This window comes from Sus scrofa, chromosome 9 (genome assembly GCF_054392235.1).
Source record: "Sus scrofa isolate SSC_HxYL_T2T_F1_AM1 chromosome 9, Sscrofa_HxYL_maternal_Yorkshire_Landrace_v2.0, whole genome shotgun sequence".
Lineage (NCBI taxonomy): Eukaryota > Metazoa > Chordata > Mammalia > Artiodactyla > Suidae > Sus > Sus scrofa.
Window position 1 is genome coordinate 57,389,859 of NC_139391.1, and position 13,156 is coordinate 57,403,014.

General features: G+C 47.6%; 1 protein-coding gene across 1 annotated transcript in view; it reads left to right on the top strand.

Moving 5' to 3' along the window:
• Positions 1–10,658: 10,658 nt before the first annotated feature.
• Positions 10,659–13,156, top strand: part of ADAMTS15 (ADAM metallopeptidase with thrombospondin type 1 motif 15) — a 28,536-nt gene continuing 26,038 nt past the window's right edge. The window contains exons 1-2 of the mRNA XM_084976645.1: positions 10,659–10,850; positions 11,661–11,741. The gene's annotated coding sequence lies outside the window, so the exon portion shown is untranslated. The remainder of the gene's footprint in view (positions 10,851–11,660; positions 11,742–13,156) is intronic.

Here is a 13,156-nt window from a genome sequence, read left to right on the forward strand (position 1 = left end):
AGAGGTTTCAGTGGCTTTAAGGCACATAATCAGCAGAACACTTTTCCCTAAAATGTTGTGGTACCCCCTGCATGAAGATTAAAAAAAAAAAAAAAGTATTGCTTTCGAATTTCATTTGCAATTCATATTTTATTGCTGTTGTTGTTGTCAAAAGTGAGTGCTTACTCTGGGCCAGGTGTTGTCCTAGGACTCATTTAAATTTAATTTCCATTAAATCCTCTGTAATAACAGCATCCATGTTTTGACTGCTAGCTGTGGTCTCGGCACTGTGCCGAACAGCTTGCAAACATAAATTCACTTTACCATCATGACAATCCTCTCAAAAGGCATCCTACATATACAGAAATAGGTTTAGAGAGGTCAGATGACTTGCTTAGGGTCACTTAGTTAATAAGCGGTGGAAACAGTGTTCTTAACCAAGGTCGCCTTCATAAACTACCAATTAAATATAAGATTTTTCTAGCGATGATGTCCTACACTGAATTAGCGTTTCTTTGTTTAGAACCAAGGATTAAATCATGCTATTACAGAGCTGGAAGGGCCTCTAGGATTTTATCTTTAAAGATCACAAAGAAGGGAATAAACAGCTTTTCTCCAAAGCCTGTGATGGCATTTAAATATAAACAGAGTTCTTTCATTCTAAACAAAATAATACCCTTTTTGCCACAATTCATGTTCATTTTCTATAACTTTGGCTAATTGCTGTGAACCCCACATTGCCTGTAACAGAGAGGACTTCCTGGTCCTTGCCTCTCTCTCTCGTGAGCACAAACCTCCCAGCAGTCCAGGTTTGGTTTTTGACATCACTTTTGTGCTGATTTCCCTTTGCAGAGTTTTGTGATCGCATTGGTATGCGTACAAGCATTCCTCTGTATTTTTCTCTGTTTAATTCTTTCTTAGTCCTAAATCTTCTACCTTTTGGAACCTTTCGAACTTCACCCAGTATATGGAAAATCATTAATTCATATTCTTGAGGCCATTTTAAGTTCAGTTTCCTGACTCCCACTAGCTCCTCTGATTATTTTTCCTATCTTCATCTGGTTGTTCTTGTGTTTACAGACAGTCTCAGTGGCGCGCTCCCAATCCTGTTACTTCTATTACCAAGAACTAGATCTAGCACAAACTGTTGTCCGATATTGACATCGACTTGCTTGTTGACCAAACTTTGATTGATTTTGATACAAGGAGAAGCAGCAAAAAACCTTTTGCTCCAACTGTTTGTACGTTCAGTGACTGACTGCCAACCACTGGGCTCACTGTTGGGTACCCGATATAAGACTGCCCAAGGCCCCATGTGGGATGCATCTGTGATGACAATCTCTGATTCCTGCTGTAACTGGCCAGTTAGTCACTTGCACTTTTTGAGTCTTATAAGGGCCACAAAGATGAATGACAACAGTTTGGGTCATGCTTGCTTTATTACCAAATGACCAGCAGGTGGCACTGTTCAACTTGGTTTTCATCCTCTTAGACTTTACAGAGCAACTTATTCAAAAGTTAGAAATTTCTATCATGCCATGAAGTCTGAGGTAGCAGTCTTTCAAAATTACACACACAAAAAAATGTGAGTGTTCATTAGATTTCTTACGCCTGGTCCCTGGAGAAGGTTGAAGGTGGTGGTGTGCCCTTGTCTTGTTTTGACATAACCTGTGCTGCTCTCCTTCCAACCATCCCTTCTTCACCTTGATTTATGGTCTTCATCAGACCAGTGTCTCTCGACTCAAATTATCTGGCAGCCTTGGAGAGCTGGCCAAACTGAGGTGTCTCTAGGGCCTGGGACCACTTTAATCCTGAGGATGGTTTGATTTCTATGCATCTTTTAATTATTAATGAAAAGAATTCACCTCTTTCACATCTTCATTATTGATTCTAACCACCAGATGGGAGTCTCGTCACATTTACTTTTTATAGCTGCTGCAAGAGGGTCTGAAATCTCTCTAAACAATGGGTCTAATTAACTGCTTCTGATTATACACACACAGGAACACGCAGACGTATAAACATATATTTTATTTTGCTAACTTGTGAAGCTGCATCCATTTCTCCTTGTTTTAGAGGGAAGAAAAAAGGGATGAAGGAAAGGAGCTGGGATTTCAGGATAGAAGATTCTTTCTCTCTTCCTTTTTTTTTTTTTTGCTTTTTAGGGCCACGCCTGAGGAATATGGAAGTTCCCAGGCTAGGGGTCAAATCGCAGCTACAGTTGCAGGCCTACACCACAGCCACAGCAACGCCAGATCTTTAACCCACTGAGCGAGGCCAGGGATTGAACCCAAAACCTCATGGTTTCTAGTCGGACTCGTTTCCGCTGTGCCACGATGGGAACTCCGGAAGGTGATTTCTCAGAGCAGATGAAGTGCTTATTCAAGGTCATCCAGGGACTGGATATTAACACAGTCCACTTTTTGGAAATATGTTCACAGCGTTTGGTGCCCAGTAGGCATATGTAAAAGGCCACTGTTTTCTATCACACCATCATCGTTGTCATCATGTTACTATACCCCACCCATCCTGGTCCACTGGTCCTATAGTGTCTGGAGTTTGTCTTGGCCTTGTTCCCCTCATCCCCAGTATCTCCCTTCTTTACAGTTGTCTAGGGAGCTCCCCTGACTTGCTTTCATGGACAGAAGGGAATCCAAGTCGTGAACACTTTGATTTGATGGCAAGGACTCCTAGGCGTGTTCGAATTTTAAGAGACCCGAGGAAAGGAAACTAAAAGAAAGAAACAGCTGATGGCAGAATTTCAGACACTGTGACTATAGCATGAATGAGAAATCTGGGGCTGGGGAGGCACACGAGTCAGGGCTCCTAAGTAATAGGTGGGGGCACCTGCAGGGGTGTTGAAAGAGGATTTGGGGGAGTTCCCTGGTGGCTCAGCTGGTTAAGGATCCGTTGTTGTCACTACTGTGGCTCGGGTTCCATCCCTGGCTTGGGAACTTCTGCATGCCTTGGGCAGGGCCAAAAAAATGGGAGGATTTTTGAATTGGGTGCAATCTGATATTATGAGAACTTAGGCTCCAGCCTTTCTATTTTTAAGGTACTTTTTTTTTTTCCTCCCATTTTTAGGGCTGTTCCTGTGGCACATGGACGTTCCCAGGCTAGGGGTCGAATTGGAGCTGTAACTGTTGGCCTACACCAGAACCACAGCAATGCCAGATCCAAGCTGTGTCTGCCACCTACACCACAGCTCATGGCAATGCCAGATCCTTAACCTAAGAGTGTGAGGCCAGGGATCGAACCTTCCTCCTGGATGCTAATCAGATTTGTTTCCACTGAGCCACGACGGGACCTCCCATTTATCAGGTACTCTTGAGTAGTGGAGGAAATGAGCACTTTCTTGCTTCTGGATTAAAAAAAAAAATCCAGATTTTTTCCCCCTCTTAAACATCTGGGCCTACAGCAAACTCTCTACCCATCTCTCTTCCTAAGGTTACAAGATGTATTTCTCTTTTTTGGACATTCTTCCTTGAAGTTCTCTCTGAAAGGAGTCTTGTCAAGCTCCTTGGATTAAAGGATTTAAAGAGGAACATGGACGTTAGATGTGGAGAGCAGAGGTCATTTCTCCATCCCCTCCCATCTCGACCTGCCAGCTCTTCCTTCGCCTAGAATCACACAGCTGGTGGACAGACAGGCGATCCAGGGCGGGAATGTACATCTTCAGCTGTATCACATCTAATGTCACTCTCTCCTGAAGAGCAGACCCTGAGCTTAGAAGGTCTCCAAGGTCTCTTAGAGCTGCCTGGAGATGGGTCTGGCAGTGGAGGCCTGGTCCTTGGGGTGTATTACAGCAGCTTCATCACCCAGCACGTTATCTTCGCTCAGAACTCTTCCTTGGGGTGTTTGCTTTTTCTTCAGTAAAGAACTTCCCATTAAGGAAGAATTCAAGGGAGTTCCTGTTGTGGCGCAGCGGAAACATATCCGACTAGAAACCACGAGGTCGAGGGATTGATCCCTGGCCTTGCTCAGTGGGTTAAGGATCTGGTGTTCCCATGAGCTGTGGTGTAGTTCACAGACGCGACTTGGATCTGGTGCTGCTGTGTCTCTGGCATAGGCTGGTGGCTACAGCTCCAATTAGACCCCTAGCCTGGGAACCTTCATGTGCCACAGGTGTGGTCCTAAAAAGACAAAAGACAAAAAAAAAAAAAAAAAAAGGAAGAATTCAAAATACTCAGACTTTAGCCATATTTTGTGACTTTACAAAGGAGGGTTTCACCCCTGTATGATGCTGAGAATGTGGAAGTGTCTTCCAAATGCCTCAGAAGCTGGTGGGCAAAAGAAAAGGGCCTGAGGGCTTAGGAAGAGAGTGGAATTTAGAGCAGCCACAGGCAGGAGAGGAATGGGAAGAGATGGGGATGGAGGCCCTGGTACCTTTGCTGGAAAGGCTTTTTAATTAGCCTCAAATCTTCGAACGTGGAAGGCTTTTTTCCTTATCTTGGCCTGTGCACATGTACCCGCTTGCATCAATACACCCTCTCTCTCTTTCTGCACACACACACACACACACACACACACACACACACACACACTCATTAGAGAAACTTTTGCACTTGGGAGGGAATGGGGCTCACTATGTCTTGCAGGTCTGGAGGGATGGGCAGAGAAGTGGGGGGGGGGGCTAGGTGTGTGAGGGTGTATTTGTTACCTTGACACGAGTTTTCTTTCAGAAGGCGGTGCAGACTCATTAAAGTCTTGTAAGCAGGGAAGTGACATGACTGCATCGGTCTTTTACAAAGATGCCTCTGGCAATTACGTAGAATGAGGATTGCATTAAAGGAGAGATTAGAGTAAAGAGGACCTGTTAGGACAAGCCTTCCAGAGGTTGAGTGAGCCTAAGCCAAGCAAGGGGCAGTGGAGGTGAAGAGGAATGCACTCTCCCCATCGGGTCTGGTGATGATGCAGGGGCCAAGAGAAGGGCAGAGGTGAGGTGCGCAGAGGTGCCCTTGGCCGAGTTGAGGGAAGCAGGGAACGGAGGTGTCTGTGTACATGCAGCTGGCTTTGGGTATGGGTGTGGGAGGGAGTGATTCATTTGGTTTCAGACCCGTGGAGCCCCCTCTGGGAGGCTGGTGGAGACGGCCAGGCAGGGATGGGGCTGGGCGCGTGGATTTGGGAGTTGGCTGTGAGCTGGGGTACTTGAAGCTGGGGTACTTGAAGCTGTGAGTGCTCGGTGCTACACATATGTGTGCGGCTAAGGGTCCTTTTTGTTTCTTCCTAAGTTGCTAGTCACCTCTCCAGCATCGCCCTATCCCTTCTCTTTCCTCTCTCTTGGCACCTGCTGGAGCGCAGGTGAGGTCAGCCTGGCCAACTCCCCTTCTGAGGCCTTTCCTGAAGAGTCAGAGTCCACAGTTGGGTCACCTTTATGAAATGTCATGATGTTTGCCCACCCGGGCTCTGTGGTCTAGGGTGTCTTCTGGTTGGTCCATTGGCTGAGTCAGATGTCAGGGTGGGATGCACTGGTGAAGGAGGAGATCCTGCCTGGCCCAGAGGGAAGGGGAGGAAGGGAGAAGTCGTTAGCTGAAGTGACTCGCTGTCTGGAGTCTCACCAACCACAGCTGGAAAGTATTGGACGGGTTGCTGGGCAGCTCCTGCCAGGTTGGCTGAGAAGTGACATTACTGGATCCACCCCCTCCTGGCTCTCCACAGTGACACAGGAGGCGCACAGAGGTGCAGGCAGAGCACGGAGAGTCTTGATCTGCAAGATAACCTCTGGCTTTGCCCAGATCTTGGGAGATGGGAGCCAGCGGGGTCTGCTGGCCATCCCGGCTCTGCCCTCAGACCCAGAGCCAGAGCAGCTTTATTCTTCCCCGTGGCCTGGTCCACGGGCCATGTCTAGGTTCTTCTTTAGTTATACACCAGCATTTTCTGCCCTTTAATTTTCAACGTCCTATAAGCTTCATGCACGTGGGTCACAGAGGCTTAGGTGGAAGATTTCTCTGCTGCTCTGGCTCCCCCTCTGCCCTGGATCAGCCATGGTTCCTGTTCCCTTTGCCCACTCACTTCTCCACCTCCAGGGTGAAGTAGAGGCCCAAGCCCAGAGTAAGGCAAAGGGTGTTGACTAGGTGGGTCAGGTCCCAAAGCATTTTTATTTATTTATATTTATTTTTTATTAATTTATTTTGCTTTTTAGGGCATTTTTATTTATTTATTTATTTATATTTATTTTTTATTAATTTATTTTGCTTTTTAGGGCTGCACCCAGGGCATATAGAGATTCCTGGGTTAGGAGTCAAATCGGTGCTACAACTGCTGGCCTATGCCACAGCCACAGCAACACAAGATCCAAGCCGAGTCTGCGGCGTACACCACAGCTCACGGCAACGCCAGATCCTTAACCTAATGAGTGAGGCCAGGGATGGAACTCGCAACCTCCTGGTTCCTAGTTGGATTTGCTTCTGCTGCGCCAGGACAGGAACTCCCGAGAGCATTTCTAATGAGATGCCAGAGAAAAAAATTCAAGGACGGTGGATACCTTCCCATCGTGGGAGGTTCAGTAAGAACCCTTCCATCCTGTTGGGCCCAGGGAGCAGCGTGGTGGGTGAGAGCAGGGTGGGGACGTGGAATCAGATGCTGCACATGTGGTTTATGAGCACCGTGCCCCCAGGGCTGGGCTGTGATCCTGCCTGGGACGGTCTCTGTGCCACCCTCTCGGCCCACCTCCCCTCTTAAAGCACCTCCCTCGAAGCTCCCTTGGTGGCCACTGACTAAGATTCTACTGTCAGAACTTTGTTTTGAAGAAGATTTTGAGACTTTTAAAGAGTAAATATATGTGAATGGGAAACATTTTTAAAGTGGTTATGAGTTCTTTTTAAAGCTGGTATCAGTCAATATCACCTCGGTGAAAATGAAGATGCTGGCAGCATCAGATTTTGGGAAAGGGGATTGATGATGCAGGAGAAGAATTAGGGAGAAGACAGGAAACACAGTGGGGGCAGAGGGGAAAGTAGAGGGGGGCAGGGGTGTGCTGAGTGGAGGAACTGGCTGCCTGGGTTTCCACGGGCCTTGTGCCTCCCCCTAATCTTACCTACGGGAAGAGTGCAAGAGCCTGCAGCTCACCTCCATTTTTCTTGGCAGAACAAATCAATTGAACCGCCAACTCCTGAAGCGCGAATTGTCTCATACTTTGTAATTACCAGAATCCCAAACTCTTTACTCTGTGAACTCAGTGTGTCCTTACTCATGACAATCAGGATAGTCCTCCTCTTTCAAAAGTAAGGAACTCACAGCTATAGGAGACGGGGCCAGTAGGATATCAGTCCCCCCACCACCAGACCCAGCTGGAGCCGGGCCTGGCTCACAGATCTGCAGGGGGAGGCAGTGAGCTACACTGTCACATAAGGGCTGCTGATTTCAGCTCAAGTCCTGGTGGGGTGAGAAGTTCAAGTATTTTACCAACAAGTGTGAGAGGAGGCTTTTCCTCCACTGTGGGCACAGGCAGCACTTGCTAAACCTCTCGGAGTAGAGGAATGGGCTTCTGAGGGTCTATGCATCTCCCAAAGTCATGGGCAAAGTTTTGAGTGTGTGTCTGCCTGGGTGTTTCCAGGGATCAGGTCTCTTGGTATTTATGACAACCCTGTGGCCTCTAAATGATCAATACATTAGAGCAAATTCTCATGTATGCTGAGTTCCAGTCAGGCGCGTTCCCTTGGTGCTGTAGTGTGGAGGAGAGGATGTGAAAATAAATGCAACAGGAAAAAAAAAAAAAAAAAAAAAAGCTCCTTTAATGCAGATTAAATATTACTCCTCTGGTAAGTCAGGGTGCTCCTGTGACTTTTAGTAAAAACGCCAAAGACAGTTGACTAGTGCCTTTAGGGCCATCAAGTTAATTGTTTTTCTTACCCAAAGTGGAGATGTTAATAATTCCCATCCCACCACTCCCCCTCCTCAAGTGTTTTGTAAGGATAAAGTCAGGTAATCTATATGAACTCATTTACAAACCATATGCTATTTTATATATGTCAAGTATTTTTATTAAGAAGGAGAATGAGTTGATAGAAGAAAGCATGGCGCTTGGGAGGAATGATGAATTTTACGTGGGGGCCTCGCCTGACGTTCTGCTGTCTCGAGGTGGTGTTTCCTGCTGACTGTGCTGGGGGGCCTGAGGCTTAGGTTCAAGCTCCACCTGGATGCTGATGGTGGTGGGAAGAGAACATGCTAGGAGGAGCAGAGCGGAGAGAAGCGAGCTTGGCAGAGAGAACTAGCTGCTTTCTAAATCCCCAGGCAGGAGTGGAGGATTTAGTATTCATATCTAGGTATCACTGCCGCACCCATTCGAAGGCCAGCACTATCCTGAACAGCCAAGAGCTCCACAGTAATTTACACTGGGGTGTGTGTGTGTGTGTGTGTGTGTGTGTGTGTGTGTGTGTGTTTGTACGTGTGTAAATCTATGAAAGAAGTTACTAAATTGGGGAACCTGAGAGATGAGGGTGCAGCTGTTATTTAAGATGGTGTGGGTGGGGGAAGGATTCAGGGTGCAAGAGGGAGGCAGCCCAGAACTATTATCTGGTGAATTTTCCCAAGCCAAGTCAAGACCCTTTGTTCTAATCTCCTAGCAGAGAACACATACAGGACTTAAGGACCAAAGGGACTTCAATGAAGTACGAAGCCCAGGAGGAAAAACAGAGTGGGTGGCTGAGAGGGGAAAAAATAGAGTTAAATAGTTTCTCCAAGCAGAGAAGAATGGACCCAGGCCCAGGGCTGTAATTCATGGGAACTTAGATGCATCTCCAGCTGCTTCAGCTGTCTCCACATCTGGGGGAAGATGGGCCAAGAGCTCCAGCTCTGGTGGAAGCCAGTGGATGCTGCTGCTTTATAGTTTAACACTTCCTGAGCCTTCCAGGAAGCTTCCCAAATACCTTTGTAGATGTTGTCTGCTTTGCCCATCTCTATGGCACAGTTTCCATGAAAAGCAGATTAAACACACCTGGGACTTTCAGGGCTCTTTGCCAGAGAATGCCAGAGACATACAGCACAAAAAAAGGCAGGTTCTTTAAAATCTCTTTTCTGATGTTCATGCTAACCTGGTAAACCAGTGATTTAATAACATCTGACCTGAGGAGCTAGGAAATATCCCTCCCCACTGAGATCTTGCCTAGAACATAAGGCTTCTTCCTCCTTTCTCCCCACTCTTTTCTCCTTGATTCTTATCTCCCACATGGGAGATACTCCAGGAGGCTTGATTTTATAGGAGGCAGAAGTCATCCTTCATCCTGATGTTGCTGAATAATCAGGATCTGAAAGAGGTGATTTTTTTTTTTTTAGAGTCGAACCCAAAGCATATGCATATTCCCAGGCTAGGGGTTGAATTGGAACTGCAGCTTCCAGCCTGTGCCACAGCCACCGCAACTCAGGATCCAAACCACATCTGTGACTTGTGCCGCAGCTTGCGGCAATGCTGGATCCTTAACCCACTGAGCGAGGCCAGGGATCAAACCTGAATCTTCATGGATACTAGTTGGGTTCTTAACCCACTGAGCCACAACGGGAACTCCAAGAGGTGAATTCTAAGCCTCCTAATGGGATCCTGTAGCTGTCTCCTTCTGGCTTCAGTGCATCACCCTTCTGGGCTGACATACTTAGAACCTGGCTCAGCCAAGTGGCCAAGCGGGACTGTCATGGAGACTCATGTAAAAGAAAAAGAAGTCCCAATTTTCATGAGTTTCCAGCCCAGCCTAGTGTGGCTGTAGCCATCTCAGGAAAAGTGTTTAACATTTAATTAGCGAAAGGCAGGGAAGTTCAAACTGAATGTTTTGCTAGAGATGGAACATACACACATGCTGAAGGAATGAGGAAAGGAGGGGAAGTCTAAGCTGTATGAGTTAAATGGAGAGGTTTCCTATAGGAGGTGAGAATTATATAGACGAGCAGAGAGGAGGCTGGGAGGGCATCGGGTAGGAGAGATGGCGTGCTGAAGTAACAGCTTTGCAGCAGAAGGAGCCAAACCAATTAATGTAGCAAGAGTGAGGTCAAGAGGAATGCGTCTATGAGATAAGCAAAGCAGTTCTCTGGGCAGCCTTGGGCAGGGAACTTTCTCTCTTTGCACCTCAGTGGCCTCAACTCTGAAATGAGGGTACTGGGCTTGGGGATGAGGTCCCTCGGCCAATTCTCCATCAGAGAGGCAGAGGGTATTCATAATAGGAGCCCCACATTAGGCATTCCAGGTTCCCCTAGGAGACAGCCATACCTCCACCTTAGAGCTGAAGTGCCTCGTCCACTGAGAGTGATCAGGCTGAGGTTAGGGTCAGGCCCATCCACTCACTCAACTCCATATTCATGGGAGCTCCTATTTGCCAAGCATGGGGCCAGGCCCCGGGAGGTAACAGTTCATGAGACAGAGGAGGTCCCACATTCTAGCTGGAGGGTGCGGGGCAGGCGGCCAATAAAGAAGTACAGATCTAGGTGAGCAAAATAGGTGTAGATGCAGGTAACTGGGGAGGAGAAGGGGAGAAAGTAAAACACAGACTCATAATCTCAACTTTGGGTTTGTTAAGTTGGGTGGCCTAGGGACGCTTCTCTGAAGGGTGGCCCTTGGGCCGAGACCAGAAGGGCAGGAAGAGGTCAGTCTGGTGGTTGAGGGCAGAAAGCCAAGCTGAGGTGTTCAGATCTGACAACTTGGGCCAGGCCTCCAATCTTTCTTTGGAGGAAGAGTTGTTGTCTATTTTCCTAAGATCTTAAGATCCTGAGGACAGGGAGAAGCAAGAGTCCTGATGCAGTGTCCTGATGTGGAAGCAGGACCACCAGGGTGACATTGGAGCCCCTGAGCAGAGCTGGGAGAGAGTTGCCCCACCAGCTTTCCTCCTTTCCCACTGGAAACACCAGAACCGTCTCAAGATGATGATGCAATCATCCTGGAGTGTCAAGTAAGCCTTGGTAGGAATAATAATAATAGCTAATAAGAATATGACCAGCAGTTCTAGGTAACATTTGAGAAAGATTTTTTTTTTTTAACCTACCAAACACTCCTGAGCACTTTTTAAAGCATTCACTTCTTTAATCCTTATAATAAGTTTAGGACATGGGTAATATTATTATGCTGATCTTAATAACGAAGAAGCTGAGGCTTGAGAAGGTGCAGTAACTTACCCAAAATTGCACATCAAGGATCAGCTGGAGTCAAGATGAAGATCTGGGTCCCCTGCGCCTGGTTCTTTTTTTTTTTTTTTTTTTTTTTTTCTTTTTAGGGCTGCACTGTGGCATATGGAAGTTCCCAAGCTAGGGGTCAAATTGGAGCTGCAGCTGCCAGCCCATGCCCCAGCCACAGTAACGTAGGATCTGAGCCATGTCTGTGACCTACACCACAGCTCATGGCAACACCCTATCCTTAACCCACTGAGTGAGCCCAGGGATCGAAACCACGTCCTCATGGATACTAGTCAGATTCATTTCCGCTGGGCCACAATAAGAACTCCGAGCCTAGGCTCTTAATATCATGCTCGGTTGCCTTTCACAGGCCACAGACAGTTATGCTGTATTTGACCTGGAAGTAATCTTAGATATTATCTAGCCCAGAGATTTCTGATGCAGCCTTCTGACCCAAGACCTCTGACGGAGGGTAATTCCTCTTCTTTTGGCAGATGAGAAAATGAGAGAATCAGATCAGTGATTGGAAAGGAGGGCACACTCAGAGCCCTCCCAGCTTCTACTCAAATCTTCTCTCTGCTCTACCCCAGAATTTCCCCAAGGGCCTCAGTTCCTGCTGAGGAATCCCTGGCAAAGTGACTGGACAGAGCTGCAGCTTCCCGAGGAGAGAGGTGAGTGTTAAATAAGGTGAGACACACAAAGCTCCCCGGAGCCGTACTTTGCACAGAGTAGGAGCGCGAAGGCAGGCGAGTGCCTTTGAAAAAGGTCAAGTGGCCTGCTTCTGTGCTGGGGGGTAGGAACAGTTGGGGTGATTGGGGGAGGGGAAGTGAGGCACACAGGCAGGGAGGTGCTTCTTCTCCTGGGCCTGCCATCGTGAGTGACATGCCCCAGCCCTTACCAAATGCCGCTGTGGATCCCTGTGAAAGTAAAATGTCATTAGAAACCGTGTAACTCCCCATTAAAACTGCTGGGTGTAGGAAAACAATTGCATGCCCTAAATAAGTGACTTATGATTGCCCTTGGTTGTCTGAGTTTCTCTTTAATTATAGGCCCTCTTTAAACACTCAAACACAGAAAGCCTTTGTAAACGTGAATGCTCTCTCTCACAGCCCTCCATATGCACACTTCCCCTTTCATTTAGAGCATAAACACCATTTCTTACTCATTCACATAATGAATTTCAGCCCCATGCCTCTCAGTTGAAGAGGGGCCCCAGGAGAGCCGCGGGCATCTGGGCACTCTTCCTGTTCCAAGGCCCCCGGGGGCTCTCCCAGATAGGATCCTTCATGGGGAGAGGATAATGGGCAGAATGTGCTCTCGAGATGAGATGGATCAGCCCCAGCTTTCTCTTCCCTTCAACAACAGCATTGTTGACTGGAGCAGCCACTTTCTTAAGCAAATTCCAAACTTCTTCCACTACCCCCTTCTTAGGCTTCAAATCATCCCATTCTCTCCCCTCCTGGCCCCTCCTCTTGCCAACTCAACCCAGAGCACTTTGGTTCTGCAAAGATTTTCCAGGTATCAGGAGAGACCAGGAATGCCTTTCTCCCTTTACTTGCCTTCTTCCTTGTCAGAAGAAAGAAGGTGATTTTTTTTGTCTTTTTGCCATTTCTTGGGCTGCTCCCATGGCACATGGAGATTCCCAGGCTAGAGGTCCAATCGGAGCTGTACCGCCAGCCTACGCCAGAACCATGGCAACGCGGGATCCGAGCCGCGTCTGCAGCCTACACCACAGCTCACTGCAATGCCGGATGCTTAACCCACTGAGCAAGGCCAGGGATCGAACCAGCAACCTCATGGTTCCTAGACAGATTCGCTAACCACTGAGCCACAACGGGAACTCCAAGAAGGTGATTTTTATGGAGAGCTAGGGAGGACCTCAAGGTCCAGAGCCTGGAACAGGGCTCTTCAGACCCCCTCAGATGAAATGGGAACCCTTGGCCTGATGGTCTCGTCCCACCTATGCACACCCAGCCTCCCACCCCAGTGTCCTCCATATACTTGGTCAAGGGTCAAATGAAAGAATGTCAGGGAGGAAGGATTTTTTCTGGATGATTACTTTTTTACTGTCCACAGTGCTTCGGCC